A 27,763-nucleotide genomic window follows, 5' to 3' on the forward strand; every position below is an offset into this window, starting at 1 on the left:
GGCACTGCCAGGGCGAATCTCTTACCTAGAGGTCCCCACAGGACTTGGTTAATGAGTATGCTTCTGCCTCAGGACGTGACATATGCTCCTCCCACCTGCGAAGCCTGGACCCCGATGTCCCGGTTATTCCCCTCCCCCCTCAGCTCTGTGCTCCAGCACCACCTTATCAGAGACCCCCCAGGCTGTGGATGGGGGCTGTGACCTCAGAGCCCCGAGTGGGCAGCATGCTCTTATCAGCAGCCCCTGGCTTCCCCAGCCTCTGACCCCTCTGATACCAAAGGTGTCAGATGTCAGGCAGGAGACAGAGACGGCAGGAGCCAGGACAGAGTCGGGGGGCAGGGGAGGCCGGCGGGGGCTGCGTCTTGTCTGCTCGCTCCTGGCCCAGGCTTTCCAGCGGTGGCCTGACTGTGACAGGCTGGATCTGGCAGCTGGAGGGGCTGAGCATCCTCTCTGGGGAGGCGGGCAGTGGGGAGGCCCTGTGGGAAAGGGCGAATGTAATGTGAGGTGCTGTGGTCACCTACCTCCCTCTTGGGCAGACCAAGCGTGCACCGGCCACACGGGTGCCAGAGCAGGTTCTTGGATGCCACGATGGGGCTGGCAGTGCCAAGGTGGACACAGGTAGGAGGGGCTGCTCACCCGAGAGTCCAGGGAAGGGCCCCTTGTCTCCCAGGCAGGCTTGTGTCATGGGGACAGGGTGAATTCCCGCTCCCCACATGATACTCACTGCTGGCATCGTGTGAAAGGGAGGGGGGCAACTGCACTTTGCTTTGTGAGTTTCTGTCTCATTCCTGCCCTTAAGACGTCCAGAGTCCTGCTCATTTGTTGACCCGCCCCACAGCCAGCCCACAGAGCCCCACAGCCAGCCCTACAGCCCTGTAGCCAGCCCACACAGCCCACAGCCCACAGCCCCACACAGTCCCACACAGCCCACACCCCACAGCCCCACAGCCAGCCCACACCCCACAGCCCCACACAGCCCCACATAGCCCACACCCCACAGCCCCACACAGCCCCACAGCCCCACACAGCCCACACCCCACAGCCCCACAGCCAGCCCACACAGCCCACACCCCACAGCCCCACACAGCCCCACACAGCCCACACCCCACAGCCCCACACAGCCCCACAGCCCCACACAGCCCCACACAGCCCACACCCCACAGCCCCACACAGCCCACACCCCACAGCCCCACACAGCCCCACACAGCCCACACCCCACAGCCCCACACAGCCCCACAGCCCCACACAGCCCCACACAGCCCACACCCCACAGCCCCACACAGCCCCACAGCCCCACACAGCCACAGAGCCCACACAGCCCCACAGCCCCACAGCCCCACACAGCCCCACAGCCCACACCCCACAGCCCCACACAGCCCCACACAGCCCACATCCCACAGCCCCACAGCCAGCCCACACAGCCCACACCCCGCAGCCCCACACAACCCCACACAGCCCCACACAGCCCACACCCCACAGCCTCACACAGCCCCACAGCCCCACAGCCCTACAGTCAGCCCACACAGCCCACATCCCACAGCCCCACAGCCCCACAGCCCACACAGCCCCACAGCCCCACAGTCCCACAGCCCACACAGCCCCACAGTCCCATAGTCCCACACAGCCCCACAGCCCACACAGCCCCACAGCCCCACAGTCCCACAGCCCCACAGCCCACACAGCCCCACAGCTCTACAGCCAGCCCACTTGCCTGCCTGGGGATTTGAGGTATTCTCTAGGCTCAGGGGAGGCCTTCTAGTTAGTGTTAGATTACGGGGGCTGACGGGATCTAAGCAGGGGGGAAACAGGATAAAAAGCACGTGCCCCTGATCCCTCACAGCCTCTTTCCAACATCACTGTTAGCACCACCACCATCAAATCACATCACATCACCACCATCATCCCCATCACTATCGCCACCATGCCCACCACCATTATCATTCCCATCACCACCACCACCATCACCACCACCATTATCATTCCCATCACCATCACCATCATCCCCAACACCACCGTCACCACCACCACCACCACCATTATCATCACCACCATCATCCCCATCCCCATCCCCATCAACATCATCTCCACACCACCATCATCAACACCACCATTATCCCCACCACCATCACCATCAACACCATCATCCCCTCACTATCACAATCATCCCCATCACTACCATCCCCATCACCACTGTTACCACCACCATCACCATCATCCCCATCATCACCACCACTATCACACTCATGACTACCATCATCATTACTACCACCACTACTATTTCCATCACCGTCACCACCACCATCATCACACCACCACCACCATCTTCATCATCATATGAATCACCATCATTCCCATTATCACCACCACATCACTATCATCATCATTACCATCAGCACCATTGTCACCATCATTACTATCATCACGACCACCATCACCATCAGCACCATTATCATTATAACCATCACTACCACGACCATCATCACCACCACTACCACCGCCATCTTCATCATCACATTAACCACCATCATCCCCATCATCCTCATTATCACCATTACCACCACCACCATCACCATCACCACCATCACCACTATCATCACTAGCACCATCATCACCACCACCATCACCATTATCACCATCATCACTATCATCACCATCACTATCATCACCACCACCATCACCAACATCATCACTACCACCATTACCATCATTACCATAATCTCCAATACCACTACCATCATCACCATTACCGTCACCACCACTATCATCATCACCATCACTGTCATCACCACCACCACCACATTTATCATCATATTAACCATCATCATTCCTGTCATCCTCATTATCACCACCATCATCACTATCACCATCATCACCATCATCACCATCATCACTATCATACCACCACCACCATCACCACCATCACCATCATCATTGTTATCACATCATCACTATCATCACCATCACCATCATCACTACCATCATTACTGTCATCCCTATCACTATCACCATCATCACCATTACCATCACCACCACTATCATCATCACCATCACCACCACTATCATCATCACAATTACCGTCATCAGCACCCGACCATCATTCCCATCATCACCACCGTCACCAGCATCACCACCATTACCAGCATCATCACCACTATCATCACCATCACCATCATCATCACACCACCACCACCCTTCTCAGCATCACCATCTTCACTATCATCACCGTCATTATCATCATCAGCATCTCCATTATCACCATTTTCAGTCATCACCATCGCTGTCACCGTCACCGTCACTGTCACCGTCACCGTCACCATCGTTATCTCAGCACCCACCACGCCACGGGAAACTGCTGTCTGAAAGTGTCCACTTTTCTGTCCCTACTGGCTCTGGCCTTTTGGCTGTTGAATAGCAGAAGGTCAGAACAGAGCCTGGGGATTAATTCTAGAAGAACCCTCCTTTTTACCCTTTAGTGGTTCTCTCTGAAAACTCCTGCCTGTACCTTTGGCGCAGACCTCCCATTCTCCACCTTCCTGAGCTCTATTTGAACTCCGCGAGACACCCTCCTATAATTTCAATTCACCTGCTGGATGATGGCTCCAGTGACGGCTCTGGGGGCTTTCTCACTGAGCAGTCCTGCCATTTATTGTTCATTGGTGCCGGGTGGGGGCTTCTGCCCCTCCTATCTGCATCCTCCACCATCACCCTCCAAGGGCCATGAGGGATCTTGGGCTTCAGGCTGGCCCCATCTTGGGTGGGACTTGGTGGGTGCTCTGCTATGAGCCAGCCCAGGTGCACCTACTATGGTCAGTCACTGACCAAAGGCTGAGGAGACAATTCCCACACTCGTGGGCTCACGGTCCAGTGGGATCATGGCATTGGCCTAGTGCCCCAAAGCTGGGGAAGCTGGGACTGCCCCCCGGGCTCAAGGACGACAGCGCGTTCCCCGGGGATTTGAGGCAGGTACTTGAGATTTCAAGCTCAGCAGGCTTCTTGTGTGGGGGACGTCACAGGTCTGCTCAGTGCCCCAGAGGGCAGGACAAGGAGCCTGCTGGCGTTGGCCGGAGGTCGACTCTGTGCCAGGGAGGAGCCGGCCCCTGCCCTGCTGAAGCAGGCAAGTAACAGCACAAAGGCCGCTCTCAGGCAGGGGGTTCCCGGAGCTCCCTGACGGTGGGGGCTTGAGTGCCTCCTGCTCCTCTTCAAGGAGTGTGTGGGGCCCCCAGAGCACGGGGTGAGCTCTGGCCCTTGCTGAGCCCTGGATGCTTGGCCACAGAGCACTCTGTGCCGGCCACAGCTCTGCAGGGGCCCTGCCAGGCTGCACGAGAACCTCTTGACACAGCGGTTCCCAGGCCAAACCTGGCCACGTTCGAGTCTGCCGCTCCACACAGACAGCACTCCTGTCCTCAGCACTCTCTGAGGGGAAGGAGCTGCCACCCAGGGTCACCTCCATAGCCGTGCTTCTCCCTCTGCTGCCCCCAGGACAGTGGACTTGCTGTGAGCAGGGCTGCTACTCACGCTCCTGGGCAGAACAGCTGTGGACTGGCCCCTGTGTCCCTGCCACATACCCTGGACGTGAGGCTTGGCTCATCCCAAGGGCAGCCGTGGGTCAGAGGGCCTGGCTGGCCGACATGAGGCTGAGTGCCAGCTCCTGCTTGCCCCTCCACCTTGACCTGCCCGGGGGGCCGCGGGCAGGGAGACCCTGGCCCAGGCTGACTCTGACAGCTTCCCGAAATGTGCCTGTGTCATGCGGGTTTGCCCTCAGGTCAGGTCTTGTCAGGGACACTCTGTCTTCAGGCTGATTCCAAGGGTCTCAGAGATTCTCCAGGTAGTACTGAACGAGGGGACCAGGGCCCCAGGTTGGTCCTGGGTCCTGGGCAGGAGACCACCCCCCGACCCCGGGAGCCTCCCAGCGTGTGGCGTGGTCTGCCCGGCCAGCCTCCCCCACTGCCCGGGTATAGAGCTGGGCTCCAGTCCAGCCAGCCGATGTGCTCTGGGGCCCCAGAGGCCACTGGGCCTTGCATCCGCCCGGGCTCAGACCCCGTGGTTCAGCCAGGAGGAGCAGAGAGCTGGGAGCCACTGGGGCTGAGAACAGGTGGGACCTGCCGGGATCGTACGTAGACATGAAATTCTACAGCAAATGCGCCACGAGGGCATAAATCGGGGCAATTCCATGGTCTTTCCTTCTGCCCTATCCATAGTTTTTTTTTTTTCTTTTAAAAAAAGAAATGTAGTTCCTCTGAAAATGTATCCATGGGGATTTTTAAAAGTCAGCAGAGGAGTGGTCCTGGCTGTGGATCGGGGCTTCCAGAACAGCGCCCCGCCCCGCCCCCGCGTCTCTGAGGCTTCCCCAGCCGATTTCCTCCTGAGGTGGAGGCCGGGACAGGGCATGCAGTGCCCTTCGAGATGGCCAGGGATGGGGGCCCTGGGTGCCCTCATGCTCCTTCCCTCTGTCTTCTGTCCCACTCCCCTCCTGTCCTGGCTTTGTTACCTGCCTGCTGGGTGACTTCAGGGAGCCCCCATCCCTCCCCAGGCCTCAGTTTCCCCATCTGTTCAGTGAGAGCTGGGTTAGTGCAGAGGCCACCAACTCAGGATGGGCCCCAGAGCTTCGGGACAACTGCTTTGCAGAAGGGTCCGACTCAGCGCCTCTGTCCTCCCACGGCAAGCCCACGCAGAGCTGAGGCGGGGAGAAAGCTCCTGGGCTTCTCCAAGTGGGTTCCTCCCAGCACGACTGTCCAGAGCGGACAGAGGTGACAGGTGGTGCCGACCAGCCTGGGGTGGCGGGGTGCAGGGCGAAGGCGAAGCTCGCCCTAGCTGAGAGCCGAGAGCCGTCTGCCTGTGTCCTGTGCCAGCACTTCCGGGGTCCCGCCACGGCCCCGGGCTGCGGTCGGCTCTGCACGCCTCGGGCAGCTTGTGCAGAGGCGGCTCCATCCGTCCTCTTAGCGCCTGGAGCCCGGGGGGGTGACGTGGAGGTGGCCCGTGGGTGACACTCCGTTCCATCCGAGGCCGTTCTGCTCTGCACGTGCTTTTCCAGCCTTGCTGCTTGTGACAGACAGCTTGATTTTGTCCTCAAAAGCTTGTCCCCTGCACCCCTCCATCCCTCCCCCCTCCACCCCTCCACCCTCCACCCCTCCACCCCTCCACCCTCCACCCCTCCACCCTCCACCCTCCACCCCTCCAACCCTCTGCTGATTCACTACTCCCAGAACTCAGCACGTTCTCCAGGAATATCCCCTCTTGTGGGTCCCCTCACCTGCCAGGTCAGGCTCCTCCTGCAGCCCCAGGGCCTGAGTTGGGGCAGGAAGGCAGGAAAGAGGCCCATGGCACCCGAGCACAGCTGCCCCTGGTGAGCCGCTGCCCTCCCTGACCGCCCTCCCACCCTCCACCCCTCCCCTCACCGTTCACACTCGTGAGCCATGCGCCAGCGTGCCTGTCTGTCCAGGGCCCTTTGCTGCCACGAACCCCTGACCAAGGCAGGCTGGGTGCCGCCCTGCCCCCGTTGTAAAGATGAGGAAACCGAAACTGAGGTTGGTGAAGAAACTGGCTCAGTGCCTCAACCTGACCCGGGGAGGGCCGGGCCCGCCGCGGGCAGCAGCCCCGCTGATGATGAGGACGTTTCGGAAAGGTACAGCGTGACAGGCTTGGCCTTGCTGAGAGAATGTTCCATGTCAGGGAGCTAGTGTTTTCTGGCCTTTTCAGGGACCCTGTAAATGGCTTCTGGGCCCCCAGGCTGGCCCAAGACAGTGGACTGCAGCCTGACTCAGCTTCCTGTGAGGGTCAGGCTGTCCTGGCTCCGCCACACCCCATGCCCCACCCAGCTGGCACCTCCTCCCCGCCGGGTGCTGGGGCTCCACCCTCCCGCCCCGGCGGCATGTGGTGAGACCACCCTGGCCCCCATGCAGGGGTGTCCAGGGGCCTCTGGGGTGCCTTCTGTCCCAGGCCGTGAAGCCTCCCACGCCAGCCCTCCTCCAGCCCAACTCAGATCCCCCTGCACGCCCTGCGCCTGTCCGTTCCAGGCTTTAAATAGCCATGACGAGGTACCCAGCTCCTCCTTGCTCTACTGGGGCCGGCACAGGCTTCCCCAAAATGTCGCCTCTTCCCACGGCCCATGGGCAGGCCATCCAGTCCCGGTGCAGTGGGAAAACAGCCAGAGGACACTCGGCGTGGCAGGAGCGCTGCGGTGCCTGGGTCCGGGCCATACTGGCCTCTCGCTTGCCGTGACCTTGAGGAGGACAGAGACGCAGGGCTTGGGGTGGCGGCCTGGGTGGCAGTGGAGTGGCTGTCCATGAAGCCTGGGCAGCAGCCGCTCCCAAGTCCCTGCTGCCACGGTCCCCTGAAGGCTGTGGTGGTTAAGCCTTTCTGCACGGGCAGGTGGCAGGTGCAGCCGCAGAGCCCGGAGTTCGTGCCTCTGCTGGCGTCCACCAGCTCCAGGTCCCAGCAAGGGTGGAGGGCACCCCAGAGCGGAGCACGGAGCCCAGCCGAGGCCTGTCTCGGTTGCATCCTCCCTGGCCCTCCCTGCACCCAAGCAGAGGGAGCCGAGGCCACTCTCCATGGCTGCCCCTCGGTGCTCTGGCTCCGTGGCTATTTTTAACCTGAGTATGGTAAATGCATTTCTACAGGAAAACCACTCTCCTCGATCAATCCCTGCAGCCGCTCGGCGTGGATGGCAGGACGCACTCGCCGCCCGGCTGCTCCTGTCCAGGCTGCTGAGGACTGTAACTGAAGCTCATCAGCTGACCAGGAGGTTAGGTCTGGCTCCTCTGACAACTGGTCTCCTCTGGGGACAGACATCCCTCCCCACCCACCCCTGCTGCTCCTTAATATAACTCTGAAGTCATGCCTGGTGCTCGGAGGGTGGCTTGGACCTGGGTTCCCAGTGACTGGGGCACAGGGTGGTGGTGGCTGGAGCAGGATCGTCAAGTCCCAGGCTTTGCTCCTAGGGAGTGACGGAGGCTTGCCTTGGGGCAGTGCCCTGGCACCATCCAGCTGGGGCTGAACTCAGAGCCGTGGTCCCCTTCAGGTTACCTACAGAGTGCCCTGGGGCTGAACTCATGGGGGATTTTGGGAGGGAGCTGGCTTTTGTCAGGTGCTCAAAGGGATCCTTGAACTAAGAGGTAAAGAGGCCCCCGTCCGAGGGCCCCGTCCGAGGTGCCTGTCCGCTGGCTGCGGCTCAGCCTGGCCTGTCACGGTCATGATTCCCTCGGTGCACCGCCGGGGCCAAGCCTTCCAGGAGTACCCGTGGCCACTGGGTCAGAGGTGCCTGGGCCAAAGGAGGGCCTTCCACATCATCTCAGCCCCGTGGAGGATGCGCGTCGGGGAGGGGAAGTGAGAAGCAGAATCAGGGCAGCCGGGTGGAGAGGCGCAGAGCCGGGTGTGGCGCAGAGCCCGAGCTCCCGCCAGGCGGCCCTGGGTGTGTGGTCCACAGAGCTGGGTGCAGGCTAAAGGGGTGGGCGGCCCTGCGCCCACCTGTGCCACCTCGCTGGGCCCCACACTGGCTCCTAACACCTGAGGTCTCCGGTCTGGGGCACTGCCCCTCCGCAGAGGCAGAGGAGAAAAGGCACAGCTTCTGGGTACTTAGTACCTGGCAGGCGCCTGAGAGCGGAGATCGCCCGGGCTGCAGCCGCAGTTTCAGAGGTGCTGCGTTACTGCTGCACGTGGCGTAGTCTTGGCATTAACTGAGCCAATGATATAATTCCTGCTCAAACCGAGAGCTTCTCCAGGTCCCAAAGTTAAAAGTAAACTGTAGACATGTATCTTATTGCTGCGAAGGGACACATTCCAGATGGATTCAGCCAGGAGCCCGAGTCGGCCCCTTCCTAGGGTTGGTCCCTCTGCTGACCATCAGGGTGGAGACTCCAGGTGGTGACCACTCAGCGGCCTTGGGGGCATCCACAACGGCCCCTTCCGCCACGGGCCTGTTTGTCTGCAGCACAAATCTGCGGGCTCACTAGTGCTGGGTGTGCAGCCTGGGGACACCCACAGCCACCTCTGACTCCCACCCGGCAGGAGACTCTGGGGGCCTGTGGCCCTCCAGCCTGAGACCCCTGAGCCCCCGGTACACCCAGCCCTGGGCGGGACACCATCCTGCACTGGACACTGTAGAGGCACAGACCGCAGAGGCATGGCCAGCACGCTGGCTGCTGTGAGGGGCAGGGAGTGGGGGACCTGTGGGGAGCCAGGGAGCGTCTGCCCACCTGGGGACATGGTCCTCGGAGCCTGCTGAGGGGTCCTGGGAGGTCAGAGGCCCTGTCCCACGTAGGCCAGAGCAGGAGTGTCTGGAGCTCGCTGAGGCGTGCGTTTCTGACTCCAGGGTCCATCGTCGTGGAAGCTCCATGGGACTAGAGCCACCCACCCCGTGTGAGCCCGGCACACCGCAGGCACCTGAGAACGTCTGTGAATGACTGAACTCAGGAGGAGGTCAGAGGCTTGGAGAATGAATGAATGAGTGGGCGAATGGATGAATGACGGAGTGGGTAGGTTCGTTGTGAGGGCTGTGGAACCAGCCCCTCCGGGTTCCAGCCCCGTCCCCACATTCAGCTCTGAGAACGTGCCAGGCCTCGGCTTTCTGATCTTCAATGAGTTGATGCTGAGAGCCTGTCCTCGCCCCAGCGGCCTTCGGCCAGGACCCCACGGGGTCTCCACAGCCACTGAACGGGGGAGGAAGGGGCTTTGGGAAGTGGGGAGGGGGGGCCTGTGCCAGATCGCGGGGATCACAGGGCGGGCTCCCAGGAGAGGGATGAAGACTGAGGCAGCGCCTCCCACCCTCGACCTTCCAGACCCATTCCCTGAGAACAGCTCTGACCTCAGGGGGCCGGGCTGCCCCGGGTGACCTCCCGTCTGTCGGGCGTGGGCCTCAGCCGCAGCGTCCTCACTGCCTCCCCCGACTCATCCCTCACCCAGGGCCACAGCGGGTTTCCAGAACTAGACAGGTCGCCCCACATCCTGCAGAGTGGGTGCCGTGAGTTCCAACGCCCCCCACAGCCTCCCCCATCCCCCCACAGCCTCCCCATCCCCCCACAGCCTCCCCATCCCCCCACAGCCTCCCCATCCTCCCACAACCTCCTCCATCCCTCCACAACCTCCCTCATCCCCCCCACAGCCTCCCCATCCCCCCACAGCCTCCCCATCCCCCCCACAGCCTCCCCCACCCCCTGCACAACCTCCCCATCCCCCCACAGCCTCCCCATCCCCCCACAGCCTCCCCATCCCCCACAGCCTCCTCCATCCTCCCACAGCCTCCCCCATCCCCCCACAGCCTCCCCATCCCCCCACAGACTTCCCCATCCTCCCACAACCTCCCTCATCCCCCCCACAGCCTCCCCATGCCCCCCACAGCCTCCCCATCCCCCACAGCCCCCCCCACCCCCTGCACAACCTCCCCATCCCCCCACAGCCTCCCCATCCCCCCCACAGCCTCCCCCACCCCCTGCACAACCTCCCCATCCCCCCACAGCCTCCCCATCCCCCCCACAGCCTCCCCATCCCCCACAGCCTCCTCCATCCTCCCACAGCCTCCCCCATCCCCCCACAGCCTCCCCATCCCCCCACAGACTTCCCCATCCTCCCACAACCTCCCTCATCCCCCCCACAGCCTCCCCATGCCCCCCACAGCCTCCCCATCCCCCACAGCCTCCCCCATCCTCCCACAATCTCCTCCATCCCCTCACAACCACCCTCATCCCCCCCACAGCCTCCCCATCCCCCCCACAGCCTCCTCCACCCCCTGCACAACCTCCCCATCCCCCCACAGCCTCCCCCATCCCCCCACAGCCCCCCATTCCCCCACAGCCTCCCCACCCCCCCACAGCCTCCCCATCCCCTCGAATAACCTCCCCCTTCCCACCCCCTGCACAGCCTCCTCCATCCCTGCACAGCCTCCCCATCCCCCCGACCCTTCCCACCACCCCCAAGAAGAACAGCAGGTCTGCCCAGGATCCCTGGGCCCCCAGCCAGTGAGGTCTTCTCGGGACCACAGGATGTGGGTGTCCTGTGGGGCCGTCCCAGCACAGCACACAAAAGCCAGCCAGGGCAGCTGCCAGCTCAGCTGTCAGGGGAAGAGGACACTACCGTCCTGGGACAGGCAGGCCTGCAGGCTGACCCCGGACCCCAGCGCCTGCTCAGGAAGGAGAGCCACCCCACCCAGCTCGGATTCTGCAGCTGTGCTTGGGGACCCACGGACACCAAGGCAGGTGTCCAGGGCACCCCACCCCAGGACGGTCCCAGGTGTCCCCAGGCCTTTGTCTCGGTGCTCGGCCCCTGAACGCTCCCATCACAGGTTTCCCACACTGCCTGGCTGGGCCCCCCGGGCTCTCGGCGAGTGTTCATTCCCCAAGGAGCCACCAGGAGCACAAGTCCTCTGCCTCTGTGAAGGGACCCCAATGTCATCTTTGTTACTGGTGGTGCTGGCAAAGATCAGGCTTCCCTAGCCAGGCCCCTAGCTGGGCACCATAGGACTCTGGAGGGTAGGGACCCGGCCACACGGCCCTTCCGAGACCACAGGGTTCTGTCTGAAGATTCTGAGTTCCTCTGAGGACCCCAAGATTCAGGTCACTCCTGGAGATTCTCAAGTTCCCCCCAGGGGAAGTCAGTCTCCTGAGCATGGGAAAGAGGCTGGGGTGGGGGCGCCAGCCCAGGGTCTTCTCTTGAGGACTGGCTGCACCCCTGCCCCAGGAACAGGATGCTGGGGACTGGAGGCCCCCAATTCATGCCGAGAGCCCCTGGGAACTTCGGGGCAGGCGTGTGGGGCCTCCTGGGCAGGTGCCCGTCTGGTCCTGTGCTGAGGCTGAGCCGGGCTGAGCCGTGAGCTGGCAGGAAGGGCCGGGGCTTGGACTCACCCACCTGTTGAGGCCACTCAAATGCTTCTGGGATCCAGGGTCCTGAGATGGCAGCACTGGTTGGTGACCAGTGGGAATGTCTGTGATGGGCCCGGTGGCAGTGGGGGGAGGATTCCTAATCCTCTGGGGGTGGCATCCCAGTCACCCAGCAGGAGCAGGCCCTGCTCTGCCCTCCACGGCCACTGTGCCATCGGATGTGTGTGGGTCTTGGTGCGTGGACGGCCCTGCCTTCCATCCTGAAGCTGGGAGGACCAGATTCTCCCCACGACCCCTCTGTGCCAGAACTCAGACACAGACCCGGGTGGCTCTCGGGCCCCGTGGCGCTGGATGTTGGGCCCAGAGGCACAGGGCCAGTTAAGAAATGATTCTTGGTCCTGGGAGTAGGGGTGGCGTTGAGCCTTTGGGGTCCAAACCCTACCGCACTGATTTGGGAGGGGCTTAGCCTGCAGGGTCCCCAGTGCCAGGCCCCATTTCTGCTAAGGTCCAGAGCCCTCTGTCACTGGCCGCCCTAAGCCCTGGTGGGTGTGGTAGAGAGGACGGATGTTCTGGGGACATCAGCTGTGGGTGAGGGCTCGGAATCTCCAAGTACCACCCCCCCCCGCCCCATTATCTGTGAGCCTTGGAGGAAGAGGAGGCAGAGGGCAGGGGTCCTCAGCTCCACTTTGCCGATGGGGTCCTGAGAGGCCAGGGACTTGCCTGAAAGCCCTTTGAGTGTTGGATCTGGAGTTCAAACCAGGGGCTCTTCCCCTCAATGACACCATAGAGCCCCCCAGGGGCCTCACCTCCGATGTGGGGGGTCTGTTCCTGGCATAGAGTGGATTGGGAGCAGGACTCCCCAGAACCCTGGAACTTTCAGCTTGCAGACACCAGCGTGGCCTCTCCGGAGCCACGTTTGGGGGCCCATGCACACTGGGTGGGGTCTCTTTAGAGGCCGAGGCAAAAGCCCCCGGGAGTCCTGCTGACTCTCGCACGCTGCCCTCTGCCTCCCCCGGGCCTCGAATAGGCAGCCGGGTCTGGGTGTGACGGCCAAGTGCACCTGTCCGTCGGGGATGCTGGGGAGTGAGGCAAACAGACCCCCACTCCAGCAGCCCCCTCCCCTCTCACCTGAGTGCCTGCTTCAGGCAGCCTAGCCCCAGGGCAGAACAGGGTCTTTCTTGGCCAGTGGGGGATGGTGACGGGCCTTGGGGCTGTTCTGGCTTTGTTCCCATCATATTCTGATTATTTTATTACAACTTTGGCTTTCTGGATCCCAAACCATGCACACACGAGGCTCTCAGTACTGAAGGTAACATGAAAACTGTGCTGGGTGTGGGGGCTCATGCCCGGAATCCCAGCCCTTTGGGAGGCTGAGGCAGGATCACGTGAGCCTGGACGTTTGAGACCAGCCTAGGCAACACAGCAAAACCCTGTCTCTACAAAAAATACAAAATATTAGTCTGGTGTGGTGTGCACGCCTGTAATCCCATCTACTGGGGAGGCTGGGGTGGGAGGATCACCCGAGCCCGGGAGGTCGAGGCCACAGTGAGCCGGGATCGCGCCCCTGCCCTCCAGCCTGGGTGACGGAGCAAGATCCCATATCAAAAAACAAAACAGAAAACTGTAAAAACTGTAGCTTGATTTTCTAATTTTTAAAACGTTAATAGACTTCATATATATATATTTTTGCCAGTTTTAGGTTTACGGAAGAATGGAGTGCCCGGGAAGCTCCCACGGGCCCGTCCCCCTTACTGCGGTCTCCAGTCGGTGTGGGGCGTTGGATAGCACGGGTGAGTTAATACTGATTCACACCACGGTGAACTGCAGGTCAGACTTCGCTCTGAATGCTGCACGTTCCGTGGGTTTGAACAACTGTGAAGTCCTGTACCCACCATCACTTCTGCTTCACAGGGAAGATTCCCACCGCCCTAAACACCCTGCCCTTGCTTCCCTCCCACAAACTCCTGGAAACCTCTGATCTTTTCACTGGGTCCACAGTTTTGCCTTTTCTACAATGCGGTGTTTGGGATGGCCCAGCGTGTAGCGTTTCTGGATTGGCTCCTTCCAATTAGCAACAGCATGTTTCTCTGTGACTTCTCATGGCTTGAAGGCTCGTTTCTTTTTAACACTCAGTATGATTCCACCGTCCAGGTGAAGCAGTCACCACCCGAAGCACTTCCCGGCTGCTTCCGAGTGTGGGCAGAATGATGAATAGAGCTGCCGTGTAGCAACCCCCGCGGGTGTGTGTGGACCGACCTTTCAACTTCCTCTGGGTAAGTACCCAGGAGCACGCCTGCTGGATCGTGTGGCAGAAGCCGCCAGCCTGTCTCGCAGCGGCCTCGGCCGAGGGGCCTGTTTCTCCACGTCCTTGCCCGAGGCCGGGGCTGTCCCTGTTCTGGGTTTTGGCCGTTCTGGTGGGTGTGTGGTGGCATCTTGTTGTTTTAATTTGCATTTTTCTGGTAACGGAGGACGTGGAGCATATTCTCATAGGCAAGTATGCCATCTGTAGATCTTAGGCGGGGTGTCTGTTCAGGTCTTTTGCCCATTTCTTTCTTTTTTCTTGTTTTGTAACTTAGTCTTGCTCTGTTGCCCAGGCTGGAGTGCAGTGGTGGGATCTCGACTCACTGCAACGTCTGCCCCCCGGGTTCAAGTGATTCTCCTGCCTCAGCCTCCTGAGTAGCTGGGATTACAGGTGTGTGCCACCACACCTGGCCTTTTGCCCATTTTTAATAGGGTTGTTCGTTTTCTTTTTTCTTTTTCTTTTTTTAGTGACAGAATCTCCCTCTCTCTTCCAAGCTGGAGTTCAGTGACACAATCTCTGCACGGGTTTAAGGGACTCTCCCATCACAGCCTCCTGAGCAGCTGGGGTTACAAGTGAGGGCCACAATGTCCAGCCAATTTCTGAATTTTTTGGTAGAGACGGGGTTTCACCACGTTGGCCAGGCTGGTCTCGAACTCAAGTGGTCCGCCTGCCTCGGCCTCCCAAAGTGCTGGGATTACAGGTGTGAGCCACTGTGCCCGGCTGGTTGTTTATTTTCTTACTGTTGAGTTTTAAAAACTCTGCCTATTCTGTGGCTGGCTTTCATTCTTTTCATAGTGTCTTTTGCAGAGTAGAATTTGTTAATTTTACTCGGAATTTGTTAATCAGTTCTTCCACAGATTTTTCTCTGGTGTTGGATCAGAAAGGCCACCCCCTAAACTCAGGTTCTCGAGTTGGAATTTTTAATTGAAACAACAAAACAACAACCTTGAGGTTTATATAAAGTTTTAATCGGTCAGCACAAAAAATGTTAACATGCTCTTAGATCTAAAATAATTCTAACAGGTAGACATGTTGCCACCCAGTGGGTAGAGGATGGTCCGCCAGGTTGGCTGGCTCTGGCTGGGTTCAGGCCAACCTTGCTGTGAATCTCCGTCCGCTCAGCATCTACCTTGAAAGTCCAGGTGGGCCGGGGAGACGTGACCTGCGCGTTTCCCTGGGTTCCCAGGGCTGCCCGCGTGACCCCAGCTCGGGTGTGGCCTCGGTTGCCTTGAGGCTCTGGATGAGGACACACGGGGAGATAAGAGCCTGGTCCAGGCAGGCAGGCAGCACGGACCACCGTGACCTCCTGTCTGGACACCTGTCCGGTGATTGGGGCGGGCGATCTGGGTTTTCTGGCGACGCCCCGCCGACCTGTGCCCCCTGTCTCCCGCAGCAGGACCCAGTTGGGGCCACCACCCTGACTTGCTGAGATGTCACCAGCGTAAAACTGTCAGAGCTGCCCGGGTCACATGAATGGAGGCCTGTGGCAGCTCAGGGTCCTCCGCGCATGTGTGGAAGCGAGCCCTCTGCCCAGCTCCCGCTTACAGCCGCTGCTGAGAGTCCCCCTGAGGTCCACCGAGACCCTCCGGGAACCCATTTCACTCCTTCCCCATGCTCTCTAGTGGCCAGACGGGGCAGACCTGGGTGGATGTGGGGTCAGGCCCTGTAGCTTCGCCCGCCGCCCGCCCTCCCCAGAGCCTTCCTGGGAGATGCTGATCCCTGTGGAGTCCTGGCTCTGCCATGGTGGGCAGCACCAACTCTCTGAAAACGGTTTCCTCATCTGAGAAGTGGGCTGGTACGGGCCCCCACGACTGAGAGTGCTGCTCTGGGCAGAGCCCTCAGCGCTAGCCTGGCTGCAGGAAGTCCCTGCACTGTGCCCGGTGCCCCTGGGCGCCTGCTCACTGCTCTTTGCCCGGCTGCTTCTCTGGCAGGCACGGTGGGGAACGGGGTCATCTCTGGATATTCTTTAGAATTCCAGCCTCTATTTTCACGAGCTGATCGGCTGTTTGGCCTCACGCCATTGGCAAGTGAGGATCCGGCCCGTTCTGACCTCGGCACTCCTGGGCAAGTGACAAGGTGACGTCCCTGGGAGTGAGTCAGGAGGGACTAGGGGCCTTGGAGGGGCAGGGACCAGGCAGGGCCGCCTCCCCGCCGCACCTCCGTTTCACAGACCCCCCCGTTTCATGGCCCCCACCCCCTGTTTCACGAACCCCTGCCCTCCGTTTCATGGACCCCCCCGCCCCCGTTTCACAGACCCCCGCCCCACACCCGTCTGGAATACGTCAGAGGCGCGCTTAACAGAATTGTATGGTCTCTGTCTTTAAAACTTTTAAACAGTAAGTGGAGAAAAACATTTGCATTCTTTGAAGAAACTCAGTGACTGAAGTGTTGTTAGCTGCTCTGGACCTTCATTGCTTTTCAACAATGGGACCAAGAGTCTCAATAAAAAATAAGCCCAACAAGGAGGCTTCTCGTTTTCAGGAGATTATTTTGTTATCTTTTAGATGGAGTGTGCTATTGAAGAGTATTTTGGAGATAAAGAAAAGCAGTTAAAAAAATTCTTATCTTCCCACCGTAAATAGTAGGAGAGCCGGGTGCTCCCAGTCCCGCCCCCAGCCTGCCTCGGCCCCTCTCAGGCAGGCCCCACCTGCCCACGGAGGAGAACAAGCCACAAGCCCCCCAGCATCTGCTCTGGCTCCCCCTCGTCAGATGCAGCTTCCCTGTGTGTTGGCGGTGGGGGGGGTCCCGTGAGCTCCCCCGCCCCTCCCCCAGGCTGCTGCAAGTCTCTGGAGGCTTCTGCTGCGGGCGGGGAGGGGTGTCAGCAAAGAGAAGAGATGTTTTTCTTTAAGAAGCAGAAGGGCCGAGTGGCCGCTGCCCGTTCGCCGCAGCTCTCTGTAGATGTATTTTCTTCATAAGCTGAGCTGGGCTGGGCTCCCTGCTGAATCGCCCGTTACACAGGGAACTGGGCCGGAAACGTTGCGTGAAAGTGAAGTTTCCATCTGGCAGCTTCCACCCCAAACTTCGGGGAATGAGAGGGAAATCCCCATTAGCAGGAAAATGCGCCTTGCTCAATGTCACCGCGGCCACTTCCCACGGGAGACCCACGCGGTGCAGGAACGGACGGGGAAGAGTGGGTCTCGGCCGGCCAGCTCCCTGCTGCCTCCTGCCCCGCCCCGGGGCTGGAGCCTGTGAAGGCACAATCTCAGAGAAGCAGAGAGGCCACCCTGCTAACCCCGACTGATGCCAGCAGTGACCAGCCAGCCCCGAGCCAGCCCTCCAGAGCCTCTAAACCCACCGCGAGGCCGCCTGTGGTGGAGGAGTGGGCCCTGGCCCTGGTGCTTGTGATGGGGGGGTCTCTCCCACACATGTCCTTACCTGTCCCATGGGTCAGATCCTTCCGGCTCAGGGGACCTCACCCGAGGCAGTGAGGACCCAGCGGGTCCCTGCTCAGGTGGAGGTTAAGAGGAAGGCGATAGAGAAAGGGGCGTCATGGGCTCCGCACCCGTCACCTGGGCCCTTCACACTGGGTCCCTGAAGCAGCGTCCTGTGCCCCCCTGAGGAGACGGGGAAAGGAGCGTCCCACCAGCCCGGATCCACAGCGGGAGGAGGCACAGCCGGGGTGGAAGCTCAGACGCCCCTTCCGTCGAGAAGGCCCCTGGGGCGCGCCGGCGCCTCTGCTGCTGTCTGGGAGTGGACAGCGGCCTTCCGAGGGCTGATCAGCGCTTGCCTCTTTTTGACTCCGACACCAGCGGTTGAATTCCTGGGGTTGTCAGCCTCCGGTGGCCACTGTGGCAAATGGACCCAAACGTAGTGGCTGGAAGGCCTCTGGCTTTATTGTCTTACAGTGTTGGAGGTCGGAGGTCAGCATGGGTCTCCCTGGGTCAAAATCAAGGCGTGGGCCCGGCTGCTTCCTCTGGAGACGGCAGGGCAGCCTCGTTCCCAGACCTCTGGAGGCACCTGCATCCCTTGGCTCAGGGCCCCGGCTCCGTGTCGAAGGCCAGCGGTGCAGCACGGCCCGTGCTCCCTGCTCTGACTCACATCTCCTTCCTCCCCTGACCGCTTGAGCCCCTGGCGATGACCCACCCAGGCTCACCTCCCATCCCGTGTCCTTCATCCCATCTGCAATGTAAGGTGGTGTCTCCACTGGCTCTGCAGATGAGGGTGAAGATATCTTTGGGGCCCTTATTCTGCCTTCCACTCAGAGAAGAACTTCAGTGGGTCGCAGGGGCTTGGCCCCCACGATGGGACAGCCGGGTGGCCGTCATTTCCTGGGAGCCCCGTCCTCACATATCTCTGACGACACGCTGGTCCTCACTGCATCTTTGCAAACCTCAGCAAGTCTCTGCTGACCCCTCCCCCAGGGAAGCCGCTCAGTGGGAGGGCCGTGTCCCTTTGGGATGCCACCTCGCCAGGTCACTGCTTCAGGTGAGGTCGCCCCTCTGCTGGCTCCAGACAGGAAGGAGGTGCGGCCAGCGCTGACCCCACAGGGAGGGTCTGCAGGGAGGTGGCGGGCTGACGGGTTGGTCTGCGGACCTGGGGAGCCAGGCCTGGCTGCCCGATGCTGTTTCTGCTCGCTCGGCCATCCCTCTCAGCACGCTACGGAGCAGGTGTTGGTGGGCGGGCAGTGGCTGCAGCCTGGTCCCTTAATGTCTACTCCAAGCAGGCCATTTGGTCCCTGTCCCTGCTGCGAGCTCTTCTTCCAGGCTTCAGGGTGGTGGTCATCGGACCAAGTCCTTCTCCTTGGGGCAACCCTTGTCCCGGCACAGGTGGCTCCCTGGGGCCACTTTGAGTGGAGGGACGGCCCCAACCACCCTGCTTCAGCTGGCAGTACTGATGAAGGCGGGCCAGGCCCTGGGGCCCCTTTCCATTTCTGTGACGGTGAGGCCATGCTCCTGGCCACCGGGGCCTCTCTTCAGCCCCCTCCTCTGCTGCAGAGAAGAAAGACCCTGCAGCCGCGCTTCCTGGAATCCAGCCCCAGCGGCTGGACTGGATGATGGGGAGGAGGAGGGCAGGGGCAGGCACGGGGTGCAGACCTGGCGGTGGCACGGGAGGAGGAGGTCTCTTCTGAACAAATTTAGATGTACAGAAAATTTACCATAACACAGAGTTACTGCATTCCTCTGGTGAGCTTTAAAAAAATGAAGAGACTATTTTTTTTTAATAGCAGTTTTAGTTTTACAGAAGCATGCTGCAGAAGGTACAGCGTTCCCACATGTCCCCGCGCAGCGTGTGCCCGGCCGCCCCCACTGTCCACAGCCCAGCACAGGTGCAGCGGGTACAGCGGGGGGCCCGGTACTCCTTGTCACCCGGAGTCCACCCCTTACCTCGCGGCTCGCTCTTAGCATTGGACGTTCTGTGGGTTTGACTCGTTTATAACGGCTCGGTCCCCCTGCGACATCACACGGAGCAGCCTCACCGCCCTCACCCCCGGGGCTCCCCGTTCACCGCTCCTCGCCCTCACCCTGGCAATCACGGGTCCTTCTGCTGTCTCCGTGGTTTTGTCTTTTCAAGAGTGGCATTCACAGTAAGTCCTCACTTGGTACCATTGATAGGTGCTTGGAAACTGGGACTTGAAGCCAAGTGACATATAACGAAATGAATTTGACCACACACTAATTGACAGGAGCCAGAGTTAAGTTCCTATAGCTTATTTCTGGTCACAAAATATCACCAACTTCTAAATAAAGACCAAAACACTTCTAATATAAACATGGAAACACGTAGGAACTCTGTGTTTTCAATTAAGAATTTAAGAAAGAGGCGCGGTGGCTCAAGCCTGTAATCCCAGCACTTTGGGAGGCCGAGGTGGGCGGATCATGAGGTCAAGAGATCGAGACCATCCTGGCCAACATGGTGAAACCCCGTCTCTACTAAAAATACAAAAAAATTAGCTGGGCGTGGTGGCGCGTGCCTGTAATCCCAGCTACTCCGGAGGCTGAGGCAGGAGAATTGCCTGAACCCAGGAGGTGGAGGTTGCAGTGAGCCGAGGTCGTGCCACTGCACTCCAGCCTGGGTGCCTGGTGAGGGAGTGAGACTCTGTCTCAAAAAAAAAAAAAAAAGAAAGAATTTAAGAAAGATTACTAAAGACAAGGAAGATGACTGTTTCCCCACTTACCCCAGTTCAGGGCAGCCAGAGCCCATGCCCCTATCTCGGGGACCGGGGGGGGACCCACGTGAATGTAGCCCATGCTGCTGTGGGGTCGCTGTCCTGGAGAGGGCATCACCCTTGCCCACACGCCCTCCGGCTGGAGCAGACACTCACCTCGCCCACACGCCCTCCGGCTGGAGTGGCTGACACACCCAGCTTCCCTACGTGCACGTCTTAGGGGCGTGGAAGGAAACCACAGTACCTGAAGGAAACCCACGCGGACCCACGGCCACAGGCAGCCTCCACCCACAGTGGCCCTGGGTGGGAGCAGATTTTTTTCCTCAACATTATGATGAAACAACATTGAAGAAAATGATGTGATTCAAGGACCTGTGATCATTGAAATCTTGCACCGTGCGGCCTTTTTAGACGGGCTTCTTTCACTCAGCAACTGCGTTTAAGCTTCCTTCCTATCTTTTCAGAGCTTGAGACACATTTCCCTTTATTCTTGGTCAGATTTGTCATATTCAAATATCACGGTTTGTTACGGTTATTTTGTTTTCAAAGACTGGGTTTCGCTGTGCTGCCCAAGCTGGACTTGAACTCCTGGGCTCGAGCGATCCCCCACCTCAGCCTCCCGAGTGGTTGGGATTCCAGGTGTGAGCCACGTCGCAGGTCTTCATTTCTTTCTATTGTTGAATAGTCTCCCGTTGTCTGGACGGGGTCGTCTGTCCCTGCGTTTATCCCGGTTCTCCCACCAAAGCACCTCTGGGATGCTGCCCAGTTTGGGTGGCTGTGAATCAAGCTGCTGCAAGCATCCGAGTGAGGGCTGTTTGGTGGCAGGGAACGCCTTTGCTCTAACGATGCAGCAGGCTCAGTCCTAGTGTTACGGGCTGCATTATGTCCACAGAAAATTCCTGTGTTCAGTTTCTAACCCGCAGGACCCCAGAATGTGGCTTTATCTGGAAAGAGGGTCACTGCAGATGTAATTAGTTAAGGTGACGTCATACCGGACGGAGTAGGGCGGGCCCTGATCCAATGTGAGTGTGTCCTGATACCAAAGGGAACTCTCAATACGCAGACACCCACGAAGGCCATCTTCATCTTCGTGTGATGGAAAGACAGCGGCAGAGACCCGGGGGTGCTTCTAAACGCCAAGGAATACCAGGTGCTGGCAGCCACCAGGACCGGGGAGGAGGCCCGGGACAGTCTCCCTCACAGACTCAGGAAGAAGCCGACGCCGATGACGCCTGCAGCTGGGGCTCTCACCCCCAGAACCACAAGACTATGCATCGCTGGCGTCCGGCTGCCCAGTCTGCTGTCCTTTGTCCTGGCGACGCTCACACACACAGTGGGCCTGGGTGTCAGGGCTGGCCATGGCCACGCAGCACGGGAAGACTTTGTGCACGGATGTCCTTGCAGCTTCTGACTGCCTGGGAGGGAGGTGCTGACGTCCCTGTGTTCGCAGCACAGGCTGCCTCCCAGGGGTGGTCCCAGCCCAGGGTCCACAGCTCACCCCCTTGCCGCCAGCACCCGTGATGGTCGCCTCCGCCTGGTCGAAGACCATGAAATGTCTGTGCTCAAAGGGCAGCAGCCTGGGGTTTGCCCAGCAGGCGACCCCCACACACACTCGCAGTGTCCCCAACTCTCCGTGACCCCACCGCCGCTGCCGAGGCCTCTGGAAATGTGGAGCCGAGGTAGGGGCTTTGCGAACCACTCCCGGTTTGTGGCCCGTCCACCCGCAGCTGGCAAGGCGCAGACAGTTATTTCTGCAAGAAAAGCAGCGTTCGCTCTCTTTATTCCTTCAAGTGCGCAGCCACGTCTCGAAAACGCCGTTTGTCAGAGCGGCCGGGCTGAGGGCCCTGTCGTGACCTTGGCCACCGGGAAACACCCTTTGTGTCATGAAAATTAAAGGTTTCCGGGAGAAATGTGAGCCAGGCCCTCGTGAGTTTGAGGCGTGGAGACAGAGCTCCTCTCCGCGTTCTTAGCGGGCTTCAGGGTCCGGGGTCTGGGCTTCTCTGTTTCCAGTCCTGGCACCTCTGCGGGGTGTCCCAGGGCATCCGAAGTTCTTGCCTCAGGCCTTGGTGGATTTGCTGATTGGGGGTGGGGGTGGGCGGGAGGTCACCGCTCCATGGATCAGGGGCGCTAAGTGCGGTGGGAAGGAGGTTGCAGGCTCTGCGGCCAGCAGCTAGCTCTGCCCAGCTCCGCCCAGCTCCAGGCCCAGCTCCCCGCGCCCTGCCCAGGCCCCAAGGGCTCCCTCTGGCTCTGTTCCTAGAACCAGGTTACTCTCCCCTCAAAACCTCCAGGGGGTTCTCGAACCTTAGAATTAAACTGAGGCTCTCGTGCTGGCTGTCAGCCGACAGTACCACGTGACACCTGGCCGCTGGCTACCCCATCACTGTCGTGGTTTTAGTGGGTCTCCGAGGCCTGGGTGGGCCTGGGGGTCATGCCCAGAGCCTAGGACCCTCCCACCTGGCATCGTGCCCCGCCGACATGGCCTCCATCTCTCTGCCCTCTGGGGGAAGGCGCTCGCCGGGACGCATTGCTGGCCTGAAGGGGTTCAGGGAACGGTGCCACCTGGCCGAGTGGCCCTCGGGCCCCCTGCCTCTGTCACAGGACTGCCCGGGGGTTGCCACCTCCTCTCAGCATATCTAGAGAAACTCTCAGAAGAGTTCCTAGCGATTCCAGTGGGATTTGTCCGGAGTTTACCTCCGAAGGCACGGCTGCCCTTTACTGAACAAACGCCCGAGTCAGGAGCTCCGCGGAGGGACCTGCCACATCCGTTCCACTAGGCGAATCGGTGTGATCATCATCTTCAATCACCATGCTGTTTTCCAGAGGAGGAAACTGAGGCGCAGGTGGTCTAAGCAACATGCTCAAGGAGTCACAGAGAGAAAGTGGCAGAGTGGGGATCAAACACTGGGATTCAGAGGTGTCACCACTCCCACGGCTGCCTCGGGGGCTGCGTCCTGGGCCTGCGCTGGGCCCTGGGGCCGAGGGGCCTCCTGCTGGGCCTATACAGAGTCCGGGCGATGCCTGGCACCTCGGGCCCTGCCCTTCCCCCACAACTGCCCACGACGGCCAGCCCCGCCTCTGCCTGAGCCTGCCCTTGCTGTTGTGGATGGATCAAAGCCCCCATGGCTCCCCGACCCCTGTGCCTGGGAGGTGACCGATACTGCTGCCTAAACAATTAAAAATCCTGTTTACCGGCAACTGGGACTATTTCAGGTTTCACCTTTCAGCCAATCAATGCCCAGTCTGTGTGGTCAATACCAGGCCCTCTGTCTGTGGCTCAGGAAGCGAGGCCGGGAGGACCCACCATGGGGGCTCCTGGGAGGGGACAGCGGGGCTGTGTCTGAGAGGGTGGGGCAGTGCTGGGCCCCGGTATCTCTGGTGGGAAGCCCCTTCAGGACAGGGTCTGGGGCTGCCTGGGGGCTCTGTCCTCATGGGGAGTGACCCAGTGGCTCTCCTGCCACCCTTTCCTCCTCTCCAAATGGCAGAAATCCAGAACCAGCTCACAGGTTTGTTGGAAGATGCTGTGTGGCGTGATGCGCAGGCCCAGTGGATGGCAGCCACCCTATAACCATGGCTGCGCCAGTGGCGACAGCTGTCACCTGACCACCTGCCTCAACATCGCCCTGGTGGCCACCTCTGGATAGGCTCGGCGGACCTCAGTGGTTCTGGCAACCCCAGATCTTCCCCAAGGGGCTGGGCCCGGGGGAGGGTCTCATGGGGTGGGGTGGGGGCAGGCCCAGCCCCCTCCCACAGGAGGGCCTGTGGGACAGTGGGGGCCTCCCTCTCTGCAGAGCTGAGCTGGCCTTCCCATCCCGGCCTTCCTCAGCTCCGCTCCCGGGGGCTTGACCCTCTCCTGCCTTTTCCCCATGAAAGCCCCTCCCCCATGGCCAGAGACTCACACAGGAGCTGGGACAGTGGGACAGGGGGAGATGGCCCCTCCCACCTGAACTCAGCCCCCACCCTGAGAAAGTCACAACCTCCATACTTTCTTCCCATGGGGCCGAGTCAGCCGTAGGCGCGCAGCCTGGCTGCTCAGCATTGGTGCTCATGGGGGGCTGGGGGGGCTGGGACCCACTGAAAAAGCGTGAAGTGGTCAAGGAGGAGCCAGCAGGGAGAGGCCTGCAGAGGCTCAGCACCTCAGCACCGCCAGGACAGCCCAGCCGTCAGCCTGAGGCTCATCCATTCATTCACTTAGATGGTCCACTGCCACCCCCCGCCCCCAATGGAGGGACTCCGCCAGGGAACAGACAGCACCATACCACAGTCACAGAGCACGGAGCTCAGGCTAGGCTGGCAAGGAGCCCCCACGCCCAGGTTACCGCCGGGGTCACGCATCCAGAATCTGGGGGTGATGGGCTGAGGGCTGTGGAGGGGGCCGTAGGCGGGCCTGGGTGCGGACTGATAGAGTGGGATACAAGGCTGGGGGGCTGAGGGTGCAGGGTCACAGGGTCCAGGGCTCCCAGTCTGGGTGCTGTGTGTGTTGTACCCTTGTCTGGGGGACTAGAGCCTGAACTGGCATGAGGGCAGTACCTGGGAGCCCCTCCAGCTGGCAGAACCCCCCAGTGAGAGCAGAGGATGTGTCTAGCAACCATTCAGGGGCCCGGCCTGGCCCTGGGGACTCCTCCCCTCCCAGAAGAGGCCCAGTGCCCCTGAAGGTGGGGTGCTGCATCTCCCACACTCTGGGTTCCCAAGCAAGACACAGGAGGCGGGGGCTCCCCGGGCCCCAGGTGGCCTCCAGGGCTGATCTCTGGGACTGCTGCACCTGGACTCGTGGGTGGATCGCAGCCGAATCTTTTGACAGTCCCAGAAGGGAAGCTGGTGTCCAGGGCTGCTATGAGAGGTGGCGGATGGTTCTGCGGAGGCTGGACCCTCTGTGTGCGTCCAATATGGCCGTGCTGAGCTAGGACAGTCACGAGGGCAGCGGACGGAGGGCAGGGCCCCTCCACGCCCAGCCAGCCCAGGATCCCCTGGCCTCAGCACGGCCTGGGTCTTCCCTTGCTTCCCAGGATGCCAGACAGAGGCAGGGGCCTTTCGAGTGAGAGGCCTGTGGAAGCAGAAGCCCCGCCCCCTCCCTCCCAAGGAAGGGTTCTCCCCCTCAGGAGGGTCTTTCTTCCCTCCTCCCACCACGAGGAGGGTCTTTCTCCCCCCACATAAGGAGGGTCTTTCTCCCTGGGTTTCTGCCTCCCTCAGGTCAGAGGAGGGAGTTCTCACCAGGAAGGCACTGAGGGTTCTCAGAGGCCCCGAGGGCCACCCTGCTTCTCCTCGCTGTGCTGGGTGCCAACTCTGCAGTGGGGCGAGCCCCTCACCGAGGGGCAGGGGTGCTGAGAGCAGGCGCCCAGGCCGGGATGAGCTGCTGCCCCTGCCCTGCTCTGCGCGGCCCAGCGATCCTGGCGCTCTCACGGGGTCTCTTGTTTGAAGGTGCAGGGCTGGTTCAGGGAAGGGTCCTGTCTAGGAGAGCGAGAGGGCTGTGGCCAGGGCTGGGGGAGGAAGGAGGCGGCTGGGAGCCGCCAGGCTGGGTGCGAGGAGGTGTCCACGAGGCGTCCCTGCTGGGGACCTGGTAAAACTTCCAGTGGCGGGGGAGGAGGGTGCAGTGACTCTGGGTGGGGGCAGGGGACCCGTAGGGGCAGCCTCGGAGACGAACCTGGGTGGGAAGGGAGGAGAAAGGGCTCCCGCAGCGGCGGGAGCTCACTCTGGGCCCGAACGTGCGCCACACGTCTGGCTGTGGGGGAACGGGGGGGGGGCTTCAGGTTCCTCCCGGGAGCTAGAGAGATTCTTGAAATTGCCCCCTGGGGACTGTAAGTCAGAAGAGCCACCATGGTGACCCTGTCCCATCCCGCCCATAACAGGGGCTGGAACATCGGGGCTGGAGTGTCACGTCCTGAGCGTGAAATTCCACATCTGTCTGCTCACTTGACCCTCACAGCGGACGTGGGACTGGACGGAGCCCACTGACAGCTGGAGGCTGCACACGGCACAGGGCACTTCCCCGGCTGCGGCAGGCACGGGGAGTCGGCACCCTTGGGTACCAGCCATCTGCAGATGGCTCTGAGAGGTGGGTGCCCGTCCCACAGCCCCGAGTGGAGCAGAGGGGTCCTCTCCAGAATGCCACTCTCCTAAGACGAGGGGATGGAGGCCGGGGGCTGAGTCGAGGTGAGCCGCTGCTGCCTGGCTCTTGCGTCTCAGCCCCGTGGAAGCGGGCACCTGTCCCGGTGGAGGCGGGCACACGGTCAGCGTCGCAGCAGCCTTTGCCTCTCCGGGCTGCCAGCCCACTGACCTCCCGGGGCCATGCCTGGGCACCGAGCCCCTCCTGCCAGGTAGGGGCACTCCTACCTGGCAAGGTAATGCCACTCGGTGTTAGGATATTGAGCCGAGGTCGCCATCATTTCAAGTGCCCGCCGACAAATCGAGTTTGTCGCTCAATTGGTCATCAGGACACAGACGTGTATTTTTAAAGAGGCCCTTCTGACGTGTCTGTTGGTGGCGCTAAAGAGCCCGACCTGACGGTGGAGTCTGGGGGCAGTGAGGCCGCCACGTTTACCTAGCTGGTGAGGCAATGCCGCGGGCTGAGGCTCGGGATGGCCGGCTGCCCCGGGTCTTTCTCTGGGCTGGAGGGTGGCAGCGCCCTTCAACACCCTGAAGAGGGCAAGGTGGGCTCGTGGTGGTCGGGGGCACTGCTGAGGGCAGGGTGGGAGGTCACGGCAGGCCGGACACCCTTGACCCACTTGAGGGCCTGCAGGGGTCTGAGAAGGTGAGAGGGAGGCAGAGCATGGGGAAGGCAGGCAGGAGGGAAAGAGGGAGGGAGGGAGAGAGGGGGGAGGGAGGAGGGAGGAAAGGAGGGAGGGGAGGAGGGGGAGGGGGGAGGAGGAAAGGAGGGAGGGGGAGAAAGAGGGGGGAGGGGGAGGGAGGGAAGAGGGGGAAGGAAGGGGGGAAGGGAGGGAGGGGGGAGGGGGAGGGAGGGGAGGGAGGGGAGGGAGGGAGGAGGGGGAAGGAGGGGGAGGGGGAGGGAGGGGAGGAGGGGGAAGGTAGGGAAAGGGAAGGAAGGAGGGAGGGAGGGAGGGGGAGAGGGGAGGGTGGGGGAAGGGAAGGAGGGAGGGAGGGAGGGAGGAGGGAGGAGGGAGGAAAGGAGGGAGGGGAGGGGGGAGGAGGAAAGGAGGGAGGGGGGAGAAAGAGGGGGTAGGGGGAGGGAGGGAGGAGGGGGAAGGAAGGGGGGAGGGGAGGGAGGGAGGAGGGGGGAAGGAGGAAAGGAGGGAAGGGGAAGGAGAGGGGGGAGGGGGGAGGGAGGGGAGGAGGGGGAAGGTGGGGAAAGGGAAGGAAGGAGGGAGGGAGGGAGGGAGGGGGAGAGGGGAGGGTGGGGGAAGGGAAGGAGGGAGGGAGGGAGGAAAGGAGGGAAGGAAGGAGGGAGGGAAGAGGGAGGGAGGGAGAGGAGGAGATGGGGAAGGAGGGAGTGAAGGAAGGAGGGAGTCGGGGGAGGGAGGGAGGGAGGGCTCATTGCTTACCCTCTAGAAATCCCGAACTGGTTATTAGAAATTACTGCAAGGCCTTGCAGCTGGC

At 61.0% G+C, this 27,763-nt stretch overlaps 1 long non-coding RNA gene across 2 annotated transcripts; it reads left to right on the forward strand.

Annotated features, from left to right (window-relative positions):
• Positions 1-7,063: 7,063 nt before the first annotated feature.
• On the forward strand, positions 7,064-16,364 carry LOC104652117 (uncharacterized). 2 transcript variants are annotated; one of them, XR_012519385.1, is made up of 5 exons: positions 7,064-7,741; positions 9,308-9,414; positions 13,501-13,597; positions 13,959-14,080; positions 15,503-16,364. It is a non-coding gene; the product is annotated as an uncharacterized LOC104652117 (long non-coding RNA). The 2 variants fall into 2 exon arrangements; XR_745465.3 differs by having other exon boundaries at positions 13,959-16,364.
• Positions 16,365-27,763: the final 11,399 nt, after the last annotated feature.

The sequence above is a fragment of the Saimiri boliviensis genome, chromosome 9 (assembly GCF_048565385.1).
Source record: "Saimiri boliviensis isolate mSaiBol1 chromosome 9, mSaiBol1.pri, whole genome shotgun sequence".
Lineage (NCBI taxonomy): Eukaryota > Metazoa > Chordata > Mammalia > Primates > Cebidae > Saimiri > Saimiri boliviensis.